At 41.0% G+C, this 22,533-nt stretch overlaps 1 protein-coding gene across 19 annotated transcripts in view; it reads left to right on the forward strand.

The window, feature by feature from the left end:
• syngap1b (synaptic Ras GTPase activating protein 1b) overlaps positions 1–22,533 on the forward strand; it is a 182,259-nt gene that overhangs the window by 18,260 nt on the left and 141,466 nt on the right. For 3 of the 19 annotated variants that reach the window (XM_078932581.1, XM_078932592.1, XM_078932588.1), the window contains exon 2: positions 20,771–20,986. The exons of 15 other annotated variants lie outside the window; for them this stretch is intronic. The gene's annotated coding sequence lies outside the window, so the exon portion shown is untranslated. Of the gene's footprint in view, positions 1–4,174; positions 4,307–20,770; positions 20,987–22,533 lie in introns of those variants that run through there. One more of the 19 variants, XM_078932590.1, reaches the window with a different exon arrangement.

A 22,533-nucleotide genomic window follows, 5' to 3' on the forward strand; every position in this document is an offset into this window, starting at 1 on the left:
ACCAAAGCTGCCGGGAAACGTGAGGCCTCACAGTCTCAGGCCCGTACTCGATACCTGACATGAACGTGGAGGACACTGCTGCTGACGGATCCTAGTTTGATGCAGATGAAGGATGCATTAATGTGACCTTACAAACGTACAAAAAACCAAATGCTTTTGATAAATGAAAGGGAATCAATGATCCGCAAAATAAAGAAAAAGATGATGGAATTCAGAAAGCAAATGAAACAAATAATATGACAGATAAAAGCTTTATTTGTAGCTCTAATGTTCTTCTATTTACTTTTTTCTCTCAAACAACATTCATCACAATTTTCAGTCATTTTAGTTTGAAAAATGCAGCACTACTCTCTGAGACTGAAAAGGAAGCTTGTTACTAAGAATAAAAAAACATTCAAAAATGTGGTCAATACTACTGAAAGATCAGACAAATTAAGACAACTCAACAAATGCTGTCCAAAATCTGAGCTGTTTTAAAGCTGATCAGAACTGTTATCTGTCTGTGTCTGAGAGGATGATGCTCAAATCCACGATGAAGAGGCAGCATGCTGTAATCAAGGCTGTGACCATAACGTTCGGGAGATAAACAGAAACGCCCTCTGGAGGATACTGTCTGTGTCTTCATTATCGCTGACAGCTTTATGGAAGCCAGATGAGTTGCAGCAGCACAGATTCCCCTTTATGGAGATCTCTGGTGCTTTGATGCGGAATTACGGGGTGAGGACCTCGGATGGAGGCAAACACAGCTGCCATGTAACCGTCTGCTGGCACAAAATGAAGTTTGATCTGTGTTAAAATAACTCTTTCCTTTTGTGCGTCTAATTATCAGGCAGGACTTTAAGTGCTCTTCATCTTTGGATGTTTTTTTAAAGAGTTTTGTGAATCACAGGAGCGGTCCTGTGGATTTCCTAGATAGTCTGGGAGTTTTTGGTCTCTCTGGTGTCATTGTGTTTCGGTTTTGTGTTGTGACAGAGTTCTCGTGTCTGGAAACGCAGAAACGGCTGTTTCATTGTTCTGAAGTTTGAATTTCTGCCTCATAAACATCAGATGAGGTCCTCCTGTTGTTCTCTGAACTCCCATGGTGTTGTGGTACCCACATCTCTGACGTTTGCTCGCTGCTTTCTGCTCGGCCTCATGCTGGCCTTAGTGGTGGGTGAGGGGTTACCTAGGAGATACTATAATCCAAGTGTTATCCCAGCACTTCATGACCCAGAGACAGGCTTTACGAAACATGTGCTGCGGGATGGCGCCGAAAATACAGAGCGAGCTAAGCGCTTCTCTCTTATGTAATGTTTGATGCTTGTGTTGAAAAGGGCACGGGGACTGTGGTAAGATGAGACGCTTTGTTGGTAGAAAGGAGGAGTGGAGTGTTTTGGTTGCAGAGTCTGCTGTTGGATGTCAAATTGATGATTTAATGCAGTGTGGTTATAACACGTCCACAGACCTGTGAGGTTTCATTCATTACTCATGGTCCAAATATACTGACTGCCCCCCTTTTTAAGCATATTTTTGAGGTAACACTTTTCTCTAAAACAGGCCTGTATTTTCTTTGAAGAAAAGATTTTTTTCTGATTTGATGGAAAATTTGTTTTTATCAGCTTTCAAAAGGGACGTATTTCTGTGAATTCTCTCAAAGCAGCTCCTTTTAGAACTGTAACAAACTATTTTCTTGTTTTTTTTCCTGCCTTATCTGCACACGCTCATATTTATTGACGGGATCTGAATGGAAGTTTTGATAACGTCTAAAAACATTTGTTTCTGTTTGCTCTTGTAAGTTGCACCTCTTTGGTTTTGATTCATTGTAATTTTTGTGATAATTTTGTTATATTTCCCAGGGGATCACAGTGTTATCATGCCTGAAAATGGCCTTTTTGTTCTGATTTATATTGATTAACATTTACAACAATGCATTGACCTGACCTAAACGTCAATGTATGACAATAGCTAAAGATGTTAAATACAAAACTCTGAGAGGGAAATACAAATTTCTATAGACAAAGGGACAAATATAAAGCAAGGATTGTCGAGTTATCAAACAGAAAAAAGGAAATGTAAAAAGTAGGGTTGCACGATGTGAGGAAAACTCACGATATGCGATATTGGTGATTAATATTGCGATAACGATATAATTCGCGGTATATAAACAAATAGCAAAACAACCAAAAAAATAATTTCCATTTCACTGCAACAGTTTAAAAGTTATACTCCAACTGACCCCTTGTAGACGTAGGAGGCAAAGATCAAACATAAAAGGACTCATCTGATTGATCAACAACGTAAACGGGTCCTTCTGATTGGTTAAATGCATAAAGGGATTTATTTCATCTGTTCAATATTTCAAGCTGCCATGAGATTGTTTTAGCACATTTAAGGTAAACATTTATTGCGATTTTTGCCGTCTTTTGGGGTATGCATATTGCACAGCTTAATGTCGCGATAACGCTAAATTTGCGGTATATTGTGCAGGCCTAGTAAAAAGTGTTGTACCTGATGTTAAAACAGGCGTTTAAAATTAGTGAGCGAAATATAAAGTTTGAGGGAGCTACCCGGACACAGACTGCAAAGTGCAGGACTTCCATAACTTCTGCCCCAAGTTTACTTTGCCCCGCCCTTGTAATTCCCAACCGATGAGTGATGCTGTCATGAAGAACACTGGTCATCCCCTACATCAGGGGTCGGGAACCTTTTTGACCAAGAGAGCCATAAACGCCACATATTTTTAAATGTAATTTTGAAAGAGCCATACAATAATGTAGCGTCCCTTTCCCACACTGAGGCACGGAGACTTAACCTCTTTTAAGGTTCTTTGTTCTGGTTACTGCAGACCCCTAACAAACGCCGTACAATTAATTCAGCAACTCCTTATTCTCGCCCGCCGAGACGAGACGAGAGTGCTTCTCTCAACTTTTTATTCCCCTGCTCCCGCTCCAGTCCTCCCATTTCCCTTATTCGGCCCATAGCTGAACCCCATTGGTCCAAACTCCCTAACAACAGGCTGAGCGACAGAACAAAGGGCCAATCAGATCACTGCTTGATCGATGCGTTCCATGAACTCCAGAACTTTTAACGAGGCCCAACAGCCAAGTTAAACTCAGTCCGCGACAATATTTTTAAAACTAAAAATACAAATGAATGTGTGCATTTGATGTAATTTTAACACTTTTAAAGTACAATAAGTCATCGTTATGCTGTTGCTAATAAATGATTCGTGGTAGTTTTGCTGATGGTCTTGTCCGGTTGATACGTGGTGAGTTTCTGCTTCATGCAGGCGTTGAGACTTTAAACGTGATCGTAGGTCTGAATGTTCTTTAGATGTGAGACAGACTGATCACATGCAGACCTGGAGCCAAACACACACTCACGCTGCAGTGAGTGACGGGCAGCGGGGTTTACGTTTTTGCCATCCCTGCGCGATTCACCTGCTGCCCCCCCCTTCTCCCTCACACATCCCGTCCCCGCAACTGCGCGCTCTTTCTCAGAGACGGGAGCGCGCCGTTTTAGGCACGGCAATTCACAGGTTTCCGGGTGGTACAAACTCTGTGAAATAATAGATAATAGTAAACTGATAGTTTTTTCTCCAAGCAACGCTACTACTGCACGCCTCTGGCATCGCATCGCGCCCGAGAAGGACTGGTCTAATGAAAAAAAAAGTATAATTAAAGATTTGTCTGCGAGCCACATGTGACCATCAAAAGAGCCATATATGGCTCGCGAGCCATAGGTTCCCGACCCCTGCCCTACATGGACTCTTTAGTGACCAGAGGAGCGCATTCAGCGACCGCCTTCGCTCTCTGCCATGCTCCACAGAAAGACTCAGGAAGTCCTTTGCACCGAGTGCAGTTACACTGTTCAATGCCGCTGGGAGGGGAGGGGGCACGAGGAGGAGTCACTAAACGGGCATCTACTTTTTACCACTTTTTATGCTTCTATCTATCTATCTATCTATCTATCTATCTATCTATCTATCTATCTATCTATCTATCTATCTATCTATCTATCTATCTATCTATCTATCTATCTATCTATCTATCTATCTATCTATCTATCTATCAAATGTGTGAAAAACAAAGATTTTGAAAAATGGTCTGCTTGAGGGGCAGATTTGTTCAGCAGCTTGACTTCCTGGTCTGGTGTTTTTATTTTGAAATGCTTCCTGTTTGCTTATGTGTTTCCAGTCAGCTTGGACCATTATCTTGATTGGTTTTGCCTGTGCTTTGGTTCTTCTGCTCTGTCTCTGCCACGTTGTTGGATAGTCCTCTTCTCCTCTTTTGGTTTTTGTGTCCTGGCTGCTGACCCAAACCTTATTGTGAGTACCGTACTCTGAAACTCTGTCATTAGAGCCATGAAGCCTGTATCATAGAGCCACAGTTAGTCTGGATTCCTGTTATTGACTCTATTGTCTCAGTCGTCCCTTGATTGTCAAAGCTGCACTGTGTGGAGTGGTAATGAGGAACGACAGACTGGATTTATGATTTTTTTTGTTTTCTTGATTCTTGCTGGCCATCCAGGTAACTACTCACCTGTGGCCAACAAACTCTGTTTCCTGGAAATCTTCTCCGTGCCCAACAGTTCCCCTGGTTCTCTTTGAATAATTCTTGGTGCATTCAATTGCTGCATACTACCTCCACTGCATTCAGCTTTTTAAAGTCCTACTCCGATCCTCTTGCTTGCTGATTAGGTAATACATCACACCTTCAAGTTTTTTTTAGTCACATACTCAGAAATGCAATTTTCAGCTTAATTTTCTTCATGCATGTTCTTGTGGCATTTTTATCAGAAAGATGCCACCAGAACAAGTTTACACGATATTCATCAGAGTGGATCTTTAAAGGGTCAAAATAGCTGAGAAAAATTAAAAAAGTAAAATATAAGTTTTTAAACATTTGTATCTGTTAAATGGCCTGATGCACATAGAGCATCCATCTTGAGATTAAAGTTGCGGGTTCAAATCCACAGTTGGGTCATGCCAAAATTATCAACACTGGTACCCAAACAGATTCCTTTTGCTGGATCAGCTGCTGGTTTAGAGGCAGAATTTCCACCCAAAACGACTGACTAGAAAAAGAAATTAAATTTGTTCTGTTTTTTGACCAACACACGATAAATGCCTTCGGGTCCTTAGTGTTTCTTTTAATCTGCTTTGTTAAAGTTGCTTCTACTCTTTGGTCCTCTGAGCAGAAACTTGTTTTTGTCAAACCGGAGTTTGCTTGTTCAGGCGAGCTTTCACGTCTTCTAAACAAACCAAACTGCAGGAGCAGGTCTGGTGTGAAAGAAAAACAGGACACTTTCCCTTTGCTTAGTCATGAACAAACCCATTCTATGTCCTCGCCTCACAATAATCCGCTTTTACAGACACTAACCCTACTATAATGAATTAGTCCTAATTATGTACATGTTTTTGAATAATAGACATTGCAGACTCTTCTGGTTAAGAACTGAGGAGATGTTTGTGGGTCCTGAGCTGTGACGTTGTCTGCTCTAGTCTGTGGCAGCTCAGCGTCTCAGCCCGTCAGACTCTGAAGAAAAAAGTTCATTTTTCCGATGATGGCGTCATTGGGAGAAAGGTGCGTGCCCGAGCTTTCCACAGATGTCATCACCTCATCCAGTGAATGAACTCCGAGGGCCGGAGTATATTTAGATAATATACTGGGGAGAAACAAAGAACAGCTGACTCGCACAAACTAGCCTGTCCCCAGAAGACGGATGACGCTCGCCACATCCACACAGTAAACATCCAGCTCATCCGTATGCACGGCATGGAAGGGAATACATTTAAGGTGTTCTGGAGTTCAGCTTCATTTCTCAGCTGATGGGGAGATGTCTGTCCCTCGCAAAACGGGGTGGCTCTTCCAGCAGGAGTACAGTCATAAGCCCCCCTTTCATGCCTTCTGAGGGAACACTTTTTACATTTGGAAACACCAAACTGGGTGTAAAACTGTGAACTGATGGCCTCTGGCAGGAAGGGCTGAATTCACTGCTTATGTCTCGCTCGTGGCGAGGGCAGCTGCGTGTCCGTTTGTGTTAGCAGCAGAGCGGGTGTCGGTACCAGCCCGAGGTGAACGCTCAAGGAGCCGACACCAATTTCACCAATAACTTCATCTGATGCGTTTCCGTGATTTAAGGGAAACCTGTCTCTGCCGCAGCACAAATGTTTCAGTGCGTCTCCTCATTTGGAGGATTTACCTGTAAGAAGCCATATTGGCAGGTAAAAAAAGGTTGTGACTATTTGACAGTCAAAAAACACAGGTTTGTAGTTTTATGTGGTTTATAGAGGATTGACAAGTGAATGAACCCCATATAAAAGGACCATTGGTTCACTCGCACAGCTGTAGTCTAGCAGTCAGATTTAAGATGTTAATCGATTCAGTGCGTCCGTCCTTAAGCCTTAGTCACAACTGCCCTTACGGGTGGATACAGGCTGTTTGCGGGTAAAAAACGGTAAAATCCGAATGGGGTACACAGGTGACCCACACAAAATATCAAGGCTGTAAATAAATCGCTTGGTGAACCTGTGGAGTAAAAATGTTTGTGCACATTCTTTTTCTATGGTCATGCAGCAGGCGATAAGTCGTAGTTAACAGTTAAACAACACATAAGGTTAAGTAAGGATTGATGGAAACGGAAACACTTTTTCCAAATTAAATGAATCACGTGACCAACACCCCTAAGGGCTTCTTTGTAGGAACTGGCTGCCTTAGGCGCTGCACAGCAGGCGCCACCAGAGGTCCCACAGCGCCCCACAGCTCATCAAAAGTTAAGCGTGTCATGTGGAATTGCTGGATCCACAGCGCCTCTGTAAAATGATCAACCACTTTTCTCCGTAGCCGCCCCCACGTGTAAGGAGCTCGCCGCTCTATGGCCTGGTGTGTCTATCTGCATAATTATGATTTAATGGAAACAGTGTCATGGCGAAATAGTGTTTTTTTTTTTACATTTTCTAGAATTTTTCTAGAATTTTTGCAGATATGTGTAATGGAAACGCAGTTAGTGTGTGTGGACATCCTACGGGCACTTATTTTTCACGTGCACAAATACTTCACGATACATTTGCTACACACAACAATTGTACGTTCCATTGTTATGATGCCTTTTAAGATGGCTGTACAGGGAACTGCAAGACACACTTGAGCTCCCTTTAAGATGTGACTGCTCCTCTCCATGATTCTCCACGGGTCTGACAACCCAAAAACCCACATCACTTCTATGGATCAACCCTTGTACAGGTGCATGTGACTAAGGCTAAAGATTTGCTTAAATAACTTTAATTTGAAAACAGTTTATTGAACAAAAAAACGCAATTTAGCCCTCTAACATACAGTAGTTTGGTCAGCCTGAGGGGGGCGCTGTGATTCTCTGGGTCACAGCTGGTGAAGGTAACACAGCAACACGGCCTCTCTGTGATTCACATCATTAAAATCAATTATTTTTCATGAGAATAACAGTACAATCCCAAACCTTTGATGTCCTTTGCAGACATAATTTGTTTTTCTGTAACTCCACGTCTGATTGAGACTAGTTTTTAAAGAGGAACAAAAAAGTGGTAGAATAGGGACAGAAATGTGGAAAAATAAGGATCTATGGTCTCTCTGCTTAAAATTGTTACAGGTCAAAGTCATAAAGCAGGAAAAATGTAGGAAATTTTTCAATTCTCATGCATTGTTTAATTTGTTTTATAATCCTCAGAAAGCTTTTTTTGCCAGTTTTCAAGCTGATGCTGATTTTGTACTTGCATCGAGCAGAGCTACAAAAATATGAAGCTGAAGTGGATGATTTGTGAGTGTGGGGAAGTAGACTTCTTTCTGCAGCACTTCCTGGGTTGACACAAACAGTCCTTGCTGTGTGAGTCAGTAAAATATGCACTGTGGTTTTTTTATGGAGTCAGCCGAGGACCTCCTGAGCATTTACGGTGAACTCAACAGTGAGTTTTCTCGCAGCTGAACTTTACCTTTTTATGAAACTGTGAGTGCATGATTGTATGTACAACCTGCCTGAATAATTTTGTGCTTGCAGTGGCAGCAGCGGCAGAGCATCTATTGTCATTTCAGATGCTGTGACAGCGTACCCCAGCCTCCTCCAATGGGCTGGAGCGAGTGAATGTTCATTTTGTTGAAAAAAGGAACACCTACTCTCTTTGTGCACAACAGATCAGACACGTGACTGTTAATGTTGTCTGCTGCAACACAACTGCAAATGAAGGCACGCCATTAGAAGTTTCCTCATAGGTGTGTGTGTATGTGTGTGTATGTGCACCTCGTGCTTGTTATTAATTGAGCTGTGAAACCCGAGTGTTATTCCTGCCAGCAGATGTGTGCAGGGACGTTTTGCAGTTACCGTTTCCTGCACCGATCGACTGATGTGTAGTGACGATTGCAATGACGGAACATCATGCTGCCATGAACATCTTACAACTTTGGCGAGGAGGCTCCTCCAGCTGGTTAGAGCAAACACTCTGCGTTGGAGACGTACAGGAGAGCAGTTTATATTTAATTCTCTAATGTTGGTGCAATGCTATAAACATTGCTAAACCCCATCAAATGGATTGGATGCTAAATACAATTAAAAAACTTTGATAATATTTTGATAAAGCGGTTACTTTATTAGCAATTAACGCAGCATTTGCATAAGAATGGCTAAAAATACACAAAATAAAGAGAATTAATCGAATAGAAAAAAATGCTGTAATTGATTTGAAGTAATTTACCAAAAGTGTAATTTGCCAGGTCATCATTATTGATGAGAATTCATTCACAACTGATCCTCCTAGCAAAAAAATAACAATAATAAAATAAAATGTATGGATAAACTGTTAAAAGATTTAAACAGGTTCTTAAATGAGTTTTAAAGAATCTTAAGCATTTCTGTTTTAATAAATACAAGAAAGTAAGTTTCATAAAAACCGTAACAATAAACCATAAAAACCATGAAGGTGATCTAAACCCAAAGTTTTGGCAGGAGATGAATATTTAAATTCAAATAAATTTCAGCTTTATTAATGGGATTAAAAATGTTAGAATGGTGAAAACAGCTGAAAGAAGGTCTTTAAGAAAGTCTTCAGTTTATAACTTAATGTTATGAAACTGGGTGCTAAGCACACAATGACTTTGGACTTTCCTCTGCCGTTTTTAAACTGCTTTTGTTAAAAATGTAATTGTCTGGCCTCCTTTTTACAGTTTATCTGCATTTAGAAACTGTCTGTCAAGATGAGTGATATATATTTTTTTTAATCTACCCGTCAACTCTAAAGGCTAGTAAAAGGGGAGGGGGTGTTGAGGCCCTCTGCTGCTCAAAGAAATCTAAATTTGAAATTCCACATTTATCTGATCTTTCCTGAACACAGATTTCATCTTCTGTTCCTTTTTTTTAAGGAAAGAACCCCAAGCGATTCCACAAATCAATACATTTTACAGAGCTTTAGAAGTTGTGCAACCAAGTCTATGCATGAAGTAATGAGCCTGGGCATCCCTCATTCGGAATATTCCCCATAGGTAGATGTTATCGTGTCCCTCCACATTTCAACTTACAAGATGAAAATGTTTGAGGATTTAATTCGGTCGGTGAGGCGCTTGCTGAACCCCCTGTGCAGCTCCCATCATCCTGCCAGCAAGCAGAAGCTGGCTGCTCTCTTGGCTGAGAGATGAGGCAGGTGGAGGGAGCCATGCTGCCCCCGTGCTCTTCGGCTCGCCGCTGCCAAACAGAGGAGGAGCTAATCGCGCTCACCTTCATGAGGCAGAAGCTTCAGCACTTCCTTAATCACTCATTCTTGTGTTATTGATGTTCTAATCTGTTCAAACATGCTTTTACAATGGCCCTGAAGTGGAAAATCCCATCAACAAATCCCGCAATGACATGTTAAAATCACGGTGTCAAAAATGCTTAAATGCCAAAGTAGCTGAAGCCGTTTTACAACAAAAGTCACTTATTCAGGATAAACAATTAAACAAAAACACAAACAATTGTTAAAAATCATGCAATGTGATTTCCTGAGACAACTTGCAGGATCAATTACTTACAAATATTTTTCCTCCCCTCTGGATATGCAGTTTTAGTTTTTAAGTTGAGCTGAACACTGTAAGAAAAACCTGCAGAAATATACATTTCACTGAAAAAAGTTGAGAAGTTTATTTTAAATTTGCTACTGAAGGTCCAATGCTATAAACATAGCAAAAAATGATGAAATGGACTGGATGCTAAACACAATAAAAACCTTTAATATTTTGGTAAAATGTTTACCTTAGAAGCATAAGCATAAAAATGGCAAAAAATATACAAAATAAAGAGAATTAATAGAAGTAAAAAGAATCATTTTTGATTTTAGATAATTTACCAAAAGTGTAATTTACCAGGTCATCATTTTAAATCAGAATTTTTTTTCTTCTTTTTTTTAACTTGTTCTGTCCAACAGCTGAGCAAACAGATTAGAGCTGAAGGCTTTTTGTGTTGGACAGGTTTTACTATCACAAAAAGAGGTTATATAGCTTCGAGAAACTAGAGTGTAGATTTGTATAAACCCCTTTTTGTCGTATTATTTTTTATTTATTTGTTACATTTAGTGTGTGTGGGGAGGGAGAGGGGAAGAATGTGAGGGGAGGGTGGAAGAGAGTAAAAGGAAGAAAGGTGAAAAATCAGAATTTTCTAAAACAAATCAAAAACTTCAGAAAAATGTTAAGTGATGCTGCAGACGATTAATTATTAACTTTGATCCATATACAACAGCTAACAACCTATTGAAATAAAGCGGAACAATGCTGAAATTCCTAAGGCTATATGCTAATTGTGCCTGATAATGTGAAACGACAAAAATAAAGGCAAAATAATGACTAATGGAATTTACCTTGGTCTCTTTTAAACGCTAAAATGGTTTTAGAATGTTCAAATTGATTAATTTAAAAGGGTACACAAATAGATATTGGTAACATAATTAAAATGTGAAAATAAAATAATGTATTTTGGGATCTTCAGTTACTAAAGCATTCATGTATAGCACTTTATATGTGCTGCAAGCTTCAAAATTCCCTCCAGGAATTGTGCAGAATAACATCAGCATTGGCCGACATTAGCATAAAATAAAAATAAAAACGCCCCTCTCACCCTCCGCGGGTGGTTTCTCACCCAAGCTGGGGTCCTCTACCAGAGGCCTGGGAGCTTGAGGGTCCTGCAGTATCTTAGCTGTTCCTAGCACTGCGCTTTTCTGGACTGAGAGGTCTGAGGTCTTTCCAGGTATCTGTTGTAGCCACTCCTCCAGCTTGGGGGTTACTGCCCCGAGTGCTCCAATTACCACAGGCACCACTGTCACCTTCACTTTCCAGGCTTTCTCCAGTTCTTCTCTGAGTCCCTGGTATTTCTCCAGTTTCTCATGTTCCTTCTTCCTGATGTTCCCATCGCTTGGCACTGCCACATCCACCACAACGGCTTTCCTCTGTTCTTTATCCACCACTACAATGTCTGGTTGGTTCTCCATTACCATCCTATCAGTCTGGATCTGGAAGTCCCACAGGATCTTTGCCCTCTCATTCTCTACCACCTTCGGAGGTGTTTCCCATTTTGACCTTGGGGTTTGCAGTCCATATTCTGCACACATGTTCCTGTGTATTATTCCAGCCTCTTGATTGTGGCGCTCCATGTATGCTTTCCCTGCCAGCATCTTCAGCATCTTACACCCTGCAGTTATGTGCTGGATTGTTTCACGCGCCTCTTTGCACAGCCTACAGCTTGGGTCTGGTCTGGTGTGGATGAGAGAGAGAGAGAGAGAGAGAGAGAGAGAGAGATGGATAGATAGATATAATTTTTATATATATATTTTATACATTATTTATATATATATATATATATATATATATATATATATATATATATATATATATATATATATATATATATATATATATATATATATATATATATATATATATATATATATATATATATATATATATATATATATATATATATATATATATATATATATATTATATTTTATATATATTATATATAATTTATTATATAAATTATTATAATAAAAAACTAATAAGAAAACTCCAATTTGAAGATTTTGGCTGCATAGAAGCTGCATTGTGCCCTTTTTTTGAGCATAAAAGTAAAAAAAAAACAGTTTTAAAGAAGTGGAGAGGAGGTCCCTCTCTGACGTGCTTCACCTCTGCTTTCAATGCAGGGGTGTTTTGCATAAACAAGCTAGTAACCATAGCAACTGTAGCACAAACAATGATGGCTCTTTTGGATCAGTTTTGACTCTTCCTGCTTATTTTTAGTCGAGTATGATAGATTTTTATTTTATTTTATTGTATCAGGACCAATAGAAAGTTTTTTTTTCCCTTTGAGGCACAAGTGTTGTCCTGCAAATGAGACAAACCTGTCAAATCCTTTACAGACTGTTTTGGAGGGTAGACTGGTTTGGTTCTTAATATATATATATATATATATATATATATATATATATATTTATAACTTTTTAAACCTTTAACATGGTCGTTAATGTGGAGGGATAATTTTAAAGCTCTTTGGACTCTTGTCCATCCGTTTGTCAGGTGGTGCTGATGCTTCACAAGTTCAGGTGCGTCATGAGTTGGACGCCTTTTGGGTAAAAGGATAATGACACAGTTCTTTGTCTATCTCTGGATCGAGGACAGATGACTATAATTGTTCTTTATCTCGGAGGGACAGCTCGCCTCGACCCGCTTTCAGTCAGCATGGCGGCAGGAAAGAGAGAAACAAAAACACGACGGGGTCAGGACGCAGCCAGCATGACTTGCACTTTCATCTTTGTCAGTTTTGACAACCATAATATCAACTTGGGTTATTGCACAGCCTCAGAAACCCCTGTTCCCCTTATTCTTCAGTGTGGAGCATCTGTTAAGAACAAACCAGGAGTTTAACGTATCAAAGAGTACACTTTGAGCAGATGACAACAAATAGGCATTAAACTCTCAAATGGGTTCACATCTGTCCCACTATGTATTTTACAATTTAGTGATAGTGTACAAAAACTTTGGACAACAAATTCGACCAAACAATCCTTTTTGTTTACTTTTTGTAAATTCGAACCAAAGGTTTGTGTGCACATGGGGAAGAAAATGACAAATACATTTGTGCAAAAGCATCACATGAACATCAGTGAATGAGTATTTGACTAACCTAAAACATACAAATTGTTATAAATTTCTTAAAGGAACGGGACAAAGTTTATATATCTTTGTTGTAATTTTTCCCCTCAGTTATTGTAAATGAACGTTCATAATTGCAGAAAACCTTTTTTATGACAGCAAATTAAAATAGTTGTAAATAATAAAATGGATACATGTAGGAATAAGAAAAGTATTTTGCAGGTAAAAGCTTGTTAAGAAAAACCAAACAGAGTTACAGCCTCTAAACTAGTGATGAACAGTTGAGTCCATATTTTCCAGATAGCTGGCAAAATTTGGATTCTAAGCAGGTTTGAAAACCAAAGTCTGATTTTGCTTGTCAAAAAGAATTAGGTGGACTGTAAAAACAGAACAAAATTAAATGAAATCTCTCCTTTTAGTGTTTGAGGAATTTGAAACTCAACTTTGCAGAGGAAACCTTCAGCTGCACTGGAGGCCACTGATTTTAAACTGGACTCCCAGACAAAGGGGGAAAAAAATCACCTTCACAGCCAGGTGGAGGGGCAGGGCTGCACCTCCAAAAAAAGCAGCAGCACAGTCAGATGCCCCAAGTCTCATTTACCCCCCACGACTTTTATTTATTCACACCTTTAGTGAGAAGGGACGGGCGGAGTAACCTGGATTCTCTTCTGTTGTCTGTCAGAAGGTTCAGAGCAAAATGCAGGAAAAGCAAAAAGCAGATGAAAGCTAGGAGGAGGGGGGGGGCTCAAGGAGCAACAATGTTTTTCTGCTTTGAAAATGAAAAGCTGGAGATGGTTGATGGTTTGATTACCTCCCTGCTTGGCAGAAAGAGCTTGGATGTGGGCGTACCACAGCACAGTACCGGATGTTCAGCTCTTCACGGGAAAAACTGCCTCCTCTTCCATGAATGAGCAGCTCTTGTATTTGAATGAGCTTCGTCCTGCTTTTGCTGCGTCTGGATGATGAGAAACGCTGAAATGACCTCAGATGTTTGCAGAGAAGGTCAGAAGAACACCAGCTGGTTAATATATTTTTTTAAATGTTCCAAGTAGAGGTGGACTTTTTCCGATGGAGACGTGTGGAATGAGGGTGAGGGTTGTGGGAGGCAGTGTGCATGAGTGGGAGCCTGAGTACGAGTGAAAGAGGATGCTACAGTACAGCTCCAAGGGCCCAACTCAGACGCTTCCTGAAGCTCGGAGACTTTCATTCTGTCCTGTTTTAGAAAACCAAATTTGCTGTCAAATTTTGAGCATTTACTGCAACAGTTCAAGATCTCCTGACTGGTTTGGATTTGTGATCTGCATGAAACAGATTTCTCCAGTTCTGGGTCTGACAGCAAGAACAAAGAAAAAAATTGCATATTTTTTAAAGATGGAACAACATTTTTTAAATTGTTCAGTTTCTTTTTTCTTAAGAAAAATTAAGTAAAATTACTATCCTGCTAAAAAAATATTGTGTTTTTTGTAATTCTGTCCTGCAGCATCCTGGATTACAATTACCAGATTGTTTTAGCAATTCTTTGTTCTTACTGCTCATTTGAGTGAATATTTTCAAAACCATCTTCAAAAACTTCAATCTACAAGTTTTGTTTGACGATTTGTTTGCCGGTTTTGTTGACTATTGATTTCGGGAAGAGGCAGCCATCCTGAATTTACTAAAACAATGGAGGTTAGCCTATTCCCAGACAAGATGGCGCCCAGACATCATTTGCTGTTAACGGAAATTCTATAAGAGTTCAGAGTTGTAGCACCTTTCATCAAAACTTTTTTGAAATTGTTTTTATTCATTTAAAAAAGTATCTCAGCAAAAGTGTTACAGCTCTACCTCCAGTGTTTAAGTTCCTTCGACAATCATAACTTTTTAAGCTGTTGCAGAGAAAAGCAGCTTTGTGCGAAAGGCTATGCAATATTTCATATGCATGTCAGTGAAAAGCTGCTCTAAAGTGTTGCTTACGGCGCAAAGCCCCTTTTCTCTGCCGATCAGCTGATTTACGTTGATCGTGTAAAAGGAGTGACGGTCAAAGCAAATAGGCTGTGACAGAGAGATCTATGGTTTTACACAGCGGGAGGGGGCAACAGGTCGTGAACCTTCAGTTCCGGCTAATGATGTCTGGATGCCATCTTGTTGTCTGCAACCAGGTCCTCTTGAATAAATCACCAGCTACAAATTTAAACTCTAAGGATTTCAACCTATCGCCCCTGAACTACTTGAGCATCATCAGGATGCAACTTGGGAGAAAAAAGTTGGAATTAGAAGTTGTAGAATTTGAGCAGCATCAATGTGGCGAGCTTGCAAAAGTGTCGTACATCTCCTATTTTTATTGTGAAATAACATTGTGACATTTTAACATGTGAATCCTTGGCTTAAGCTAAACAAAACATTGTGAAACGCCATATGAATATTATGTAACCAAGAAAATTCCCAAATTGACATCTTTTTCAGACTCTTCTAAAAGTTACCCCATGGACCTGTTTGTCATCCCCTGACGACCAAAATATAAAATGGTTGCAATTTGAAAAAAAGTGTTTTACTCATGAACTTGTCATGCACAGCTCTGACCAGGGTGGCAGGGGCAGAAGGGGTGAGTGTCTTTGAGGGCGGGTCAAGAGAGGCAGCAGCAGAGCAGCTTTAATTTTTTAGTCTTTTAAATTTCTATGGGATGGATGGATTTTTTTGCCATCTGTTTTGCAAATTAACTTTTTATTTTATGATTTTAATCCAGGTGAACCAAACATCTGCAGCTGATGTGCAACCTCTCATCAATCCCTCAGACATGGTGCCCCCATTATTGGTATTTGGTATATGGTATTTAAACTCCTCCACCTGGGGCAGGGACACTCCACCCACCGAGAGAGTTAAAGGAAGTCAAGATGCTCAAAAGCGAAAACAAACCCGTCCGTAACCTGCGTTTGTCTGGAAACGTCTCTTCATCTTAAACGTATTAAAAACGCGCTAAAACTCGTCCCGTGAACCGCCACCTTAACGTGGTGGGGGAGTTTGAGAGCTCGAGTGATCCCAGGAGCTAAGCTGTCTGGGGCTTGAGCCCCTGGTAGGGTCTCCCATGGCAGACTGGTCCTGGGTGACGAGCCAGACACAGAGCGGTTCAGAATCCCCTAATGAAAAGAAACAACAAGGACCCGATTACGTCGCCTGGATTGGCGTCACCGGGGCCCCACTCTGGAGCCAGGCCCGAGGTTGGGGCTCGCAGGCAAGCGCCTGGTGACCGGGGCTTTCCCACGGGCCCCGGTCGGGCACAGCCCGAAGGAGCGACGTGGGACCACCCTCCCATGGACCCACCACCCATAGGAGACTTCAAAAGGGGCCGGTGCAATGTGGTTTGGGTGGGAGTCGAGGGCGGGTGCTTCGGTGGCCCAAACCCCGGTCATGGAACTTGGCTTTTGGGACAGCTGATGGAGTTTACAGTATAAAATCTAGATGTAACCTTTGGGATGAGACGCTTCAGGAAAATATTTTATCCAGGATTTGATCTTGTTTTAAAAATGGCATTCATGTAAACATGGTGTTAGTTGTAAGTTTAGAACAAAAGTTGCTATTTGAACGAATTGCACCTTTATTCTGGAGGAATATTTGAGCGAAGAAGGTTTTTTTCTGTTACCACATTTGCTGCATGAAATGGAACAAACCACTACAAAAGTGGAACAGATGGGGTCTTTTGTTTTTACTGTCCTTTGTGTTATTATTAGCGATCTGTTAATTCCTGCACATGTGTGCGACCCCCCTATGCCAAAGAAACTCTGTGAGAAGAAGAAGGAGCTCAGTGGATGCTGAACATTTCAGATTGTGAATAAATGATATCAAAGATCCAGAGTTTGGAAAAAATAACAATCGGTGTGACTGGAAGTGAAGAGAAGTGGGAGTGAGGATGAAGGCGGACAAACAGAAATAGATTAAATGTATACTAGAGGTGAGAAAGAGAAAACTGTCCAGAAGTGAGAAGGCGGGGACTAAAGTGGTGGTGGTGAGGGGGGATTTGAGCAGCAGATGGGTAGGAGGTGGAGAGAGCTGGGTGCCTTTGGGAAGAGGCTGCCAGGAGTTTGTGCTGGAAGTTGGATGGCTTTGGGCTTATTGCGGGGTGGTGCCCCATCCATTCCTCCCTCCCCCATCAGAGATATGTGTGAGAATTTGGGGGAACTGAACCACTCTGGCTTCACTTCCATGTTTCTCCCGGTTCCTTCTACATCACTGAGTTTTCAGCAGTTTCAGCTTCTTTACAGTTTTGTGTTTTGTAATTTTCACATGTTAGTAAAGTTTGTTCTAAGTAGACGTTCAGACCGGACGCCATTCGCTGGTCAGGGGCATCAAGTATCAGTGTTAGGTCAATGTACAGACGCAATTTGAGATCCTGCGGCGTGACTTGGGTGCCAATTAGAAAATCCAAATCCAAATTGCTCGATGCGAGGATTTCGGCCCTGAACTTCCATCCATTTTCTTAACCCGCTGGCCAGAGGCTGTCCAGATTCCTGTGGGGCGAAGGCGGGATGGCGACCTGTCCATGGTGTGCCCCACATTAACCCAACAGTAACCGGAACAGTGTCCGGAAACTCAGCGGCCACAGCGGGTTAAGATAATGGATGGAAGTTCAGGAAGGAAATCCTCACATAGAGCGGATAGATTTTCCTACCCTTTGATAGAGTCACTGAAATGCCACGTGCCCAAAGCGGAAACGGCTGTAACCCAGGTGCAGCTGTCGTTGCAGGAGTAAAGTGCAGTCCTACTCCAATCATATTATGATTTTTTTTTAAAGCCCTCCCAGTCATCTTTAAATTATTATATTATTTTAGTCTAAATAAAAAACCTGTTGTTTTCTAGGACGTATTTTCTGCAGAGTGGCAGCAGTTCAGTAGAAATTTGATCCTTTTACTTGCACTCTCTCCCGCTAGCTTACAGCCCGTCACACCCCCAACCTAGCTCTGCAACAAAATTCAGATCCAGACTCCAGCTTTGACGCTGAAAATAAAGACGTACATAGATCAAGTCTTCCGCAAGTGGATGCATCAGAATGGAGCGGAGAAGGGAGCTTGCCAATTCTAGTTTTTTTTTCTACGAAGCCCGTCGAAACGACGGTTGTTGTGAATTTGGGCTATACAAATAAAATTGAATTGAATTGAAAATTTAATTGAATAGTTTTTGACACAACAAATACGATATTTTTTCAAGTGCATCTTTTTTCTGTTCCTGATTCACCCCAATTTAAATAAAGAAATATTAAGAAACAGAGTTTTCTTAATTTTTCTTCCATCATGGGAAAAATACTACAACAGCATGTTTAGAACACAATTTTCATTGTATTTTTTCTTTGAAAGAACTAAATCTGCAGGAGACTGCAGACTGTCTTTCACAATAACTCTGTTCCCTTTGTTTTTTTTCCACTGCGACAGAAATACTTTTGTTTTTAATGTCACCTTCTTGACGAAAAAATTCATATTTACTCTCAAACTCATCGTAGGACTTCACACCTACAGATTTGTCATTTAGGCAACTGAAATTAATCGAAAGCTAAAGCCAGTAGTAGTTTGAAAAACAAAAGAGTTCCAACATTTGTTTTTTAACAATAATCTCCAAAGTACCAAAAACACATTTCCAATGCATGTGTCACAACTGCCCTTCACGGGGGGATCCGGGCTGTTGGCGGGTGAAAATAAATGGCCAGAAGAGACAGACGGCAGAGCTGAAGATGTTTAGCTTCTCTTTGGGAGTGACCAAGATCAGGAGGGAATCCATCAGTGGAACTGCTCATGATAAACGTTCTGGAGATAAATGCTGGGAAACAGACTGAGATGTTTGGACACATTTAGAGTTTTTACACTTTTGTTTAACACTTTGGAGTTCGGGGTATATTTGGTGTTTCAACTTCATCCAAATGTTTTCACCATTACCCTTGAACTACTTGCTAAACAAAAAGGTAGGGCACCTTTTGAAAAGTGGATTATCAGAGGAAAAATAAAAACAAAGCAGCGTGAAAGAGGCTGTTCTCCAACGGTTAACAGTTGCAGCCTAATCAGAAAAGGACATGAAGGCTTGTAGTTTTTAGAAAACCTTCAGATCATAGCAAGTTTCTAATACCACTACGCGCTTTTGTGTTGAGTCAGATTTAGAGAAACCGTTTGTGTGAGCGGAAGAGAAAAACTGTGACGACATGGATATGCCTGAAAACCGATTTTGACGGGGAACGTTGACGGCATTCTGGGCATTTTTGAGCAGAAGCTCCAGCTTTTCCTTGCAGCCATTAGAGTCGAGTGTAAACCAGATGCTGAGAAGCTAATGTTGCTGCTTCTCATGGCAGGACCTGGATGTGTTGAATAGTACAAAATGTTCTCTTAGGATAATGTGGATGACTGAGACAAAACATGCCACTGTTCGCTTAGAAATGCGACATACAGGTGATGTTTTTGCTCTGTTTTCATCCTGATTGTTTTATGACTGTAAGAAGCTGCAAGACTCCATGATTCTGTACCACATCCTGAACTATGAGACTTCACTTTAACTTGTTTAAAAAAATAAATACGTGTGAGCATCTCTGATTCACGGGAGTCAGAAAACCACCACCAAGTGGATCGATGACAGACAAAGTGTGAAACTCTGCAGATGTTGAATCTTCATGGAACCATGAACTCCACAAACATTTTCTCAATTTTCTTAGCTGAAAGCCGGCTTGGTGCAGCGTCACGCTTTCACAGAGAACGCTGCTTTACTGTTCATGGGCAGCAGCGGTTCAGCAGGCTGTCAGCAGGCTTGTCGCACCACCATCATGCACAGACATTTAGAGCGCTCCTGCTTTAGATATGTTTCAGCTACATTAAGGTAATTAACTCCAGCATCCATCAGGCCTTTTGCAGCATAGTTGATTGCAAAGTGTTGCTTCACAGTCAGTTTGGAAGGTGGTGGTGGGGGGGAATGCAGCAGCCGGCAGCTCTGGTGATGTTCAATATGGAATATGAAAAATATCTTGGAGATGGCTACAGTGAGAGGGGAGATTTAGCAGTGCTGCTGCAGCGCTCTGATGGTATATTTGGGACCTTTTGATGTGTTTTTGACAATGTTGCAGAGCTGGATTACTCCATACATGCTCAGCGCCAACTTGCACTTATGGTGTGTGTGTGTGTGCGTGCATGTGTGTGTGTGTGTGTGCTTGCATGTATGGTTGGTGAAGGAGAGGGGGAGGGATGGAGAGACAGGAACAGAGAGAGTAAGAGAGTTAGAGGGAGGCACAAGTCAGTATTTCATGGATGGCTGTGTTGCTATGGGAACAAGACGTGGGCTCCCTATTCCCAAAAAAGTGTCCTCCTTCCTTCCTTCCTTCCTTACAGCCTTCCCTCCCTCTTCCCATTTCTAATCACCTAATTTCTTTCTCTTCACCTTTCAGCATCCCCATCCTCTTCTTGTCACTGTGTCCCACCACATGCCTCCCCTCACTCTCTCATCCTCCCCTTCTTGTCGTCCATCCTTTCCCCGCCTACTCATTCATCCCTCACTCTCCGTCCACTCTGTGCGTCTACTCTCCGTAACAGTTCCCTGATTCCCCCCCCTCGGTCACTCTTCTTCCATCCCTCTCTTTTCCCTGTCTCTCTGATCCCTCTGTCTCTTTAACACTTACTTATATTCTATTCTTTTCTCGGTTGTCATGGCAATAGGCTGGGGGCGTGAGGGAGCGAGTGCGAGCAAGCGAGCGGGAGTGGGTGTTTCGGAAGTGACATCTCTTGGGCTGTAACCTTGTTTCCTGTGTGGTGGAGTTGGGGGCGGACTCAAGGCGCTTGCGGCGCAGCAACAGTGACGCCTTGTGGACGCTTTGGGTGAGCAATGGGGGAGCCGGGATGCGCCACGCGAGGGCTGGGTGAATGATCTTATAGGTGAGAACCATCTCTTCTCTGTCATCCGTACTTTTACTCCCTGCCCTTCATTAACATCTCTTTCCTGAAGTGAAAGCTTGTGGTTGGAGAGGAGGTTGTGTGTGTGTTCTCCTACATCAGGAGGGGTTTGTCTCCAAACAAATGACCCCAAACCTGCTGATTAAAAAGCTGTCATATTTTACTGTTGGGGTTTTCGGTGGGAATGTTTGTGCTAAAAAAATAGAAAATGGACAGTACATTCAGGAACTTAATGCTAAAACTTCAGTTTTCTTTTAATGCAATTTGACTTTTTTTTTTTATTAAGCTGCATTTTTGCACATGGAATTGTGATATTAACCATATTTTGTAAAGGTGTTAATCTCAAAGACCCACTCTTATATATATGTAATATTGTCACCTATTTTCACAATGATCCCAGTGTTTTTTTTTATAATTATGATTGTGTAATTTTCAACAGAGTCAAAAAACTTTTGTTTTCTAGGACATAGTTTCTGCAGAGTGGCAGAGGTTTGTTAGAAATACACTTCTGAGTTGTGGGCAGGTCTGTTGGTGCGGAGTAAGCCTGTCCCTACTTCCCATCATCTATATGTTTACACTCTCTCCAGGTAGTTTACAGCTCCTCACAACCCTAACCCAACATTAATGGTGCAACAAAAATGGTGAGCAATAGTGAAGCTATCCAGCCAAAGAGTTTAGAGCCAGATATCGCCTCAGATGAGGAAAACAAAGACATTCATGGATCCATTTGTCTGCAAGGGGATGCATTACAATGGAGCGGAGCATGAAGCTTTTGGCTTGCTGTGGTGAATTTTTAATAAAGCATTTATTTCTTTGTAATTGATTTGAATTGGAATTCTCAGAAATGCCATTTTAAGCTTAATCTTGCTTATTTATATCCATCATCAGAAAAATGCTACAAGAGCATGTTAAAAACACTGTTTTGACTGGCGTCACTGACATTTGACCTTTTTTCAGTTGAACTTGTTAAGGAACAGAAAGAGCTTCAAAATAAATATGAAACATAAGTGATTTATAAAATAAAAAGCATTTCCAGCAAAATTTGGAATAAAGTACCTGTTGAAAGCAGGTTTTTTATGATAAGGTTTTTATCTGATTTGACCGGTCTGGAAAGCTCAGACACACAGTGAAGTGATGTCACCTGGGCCACTTTCATGGAATCGAGGCAGAAGATACTTCAAGGGATTTCCAATCTGAAATTTAAAAAACGCATCAATTAGAAATAGATTAATATGATTTTTAATAACAAATGCTTAACATGAACATGCTTAACCCTCTGTGTTATACACTACGGCTGATCGACATCCTTCAGGACATTTCTGTCCACCTTCCCGGTTAAAATATAAACTTTATTCATACCAACATCTTGACCTTTCTGTAACAGTAAAACATCTTTTCCAGGCTGTGTCTTCAATTGAAAAGCTGTTCACTGCATCAGTTAAAGACCCATTCCAATGATGAGCAGGTTTTGAACTTGTAGCATTTCTCTGATGGTGGAGGACACATTTAAAGAAAATTAAGCTCAAAAT

This window comes from Oryzias latipes, chromosome 16, assembly GCF_053564925.1.
Source record: "Oryzias latipes strain Hd-rR chromosome 16, Olatipes_Hd-rR_3.1".
Taxonomy (NCBI): domain Eukaryota; kingdom Metazoa; phylum Chordata; class Actinopteri; order Beloniformes; family Adrianichthyidae; genus Oryzias; species Oryzias latipes.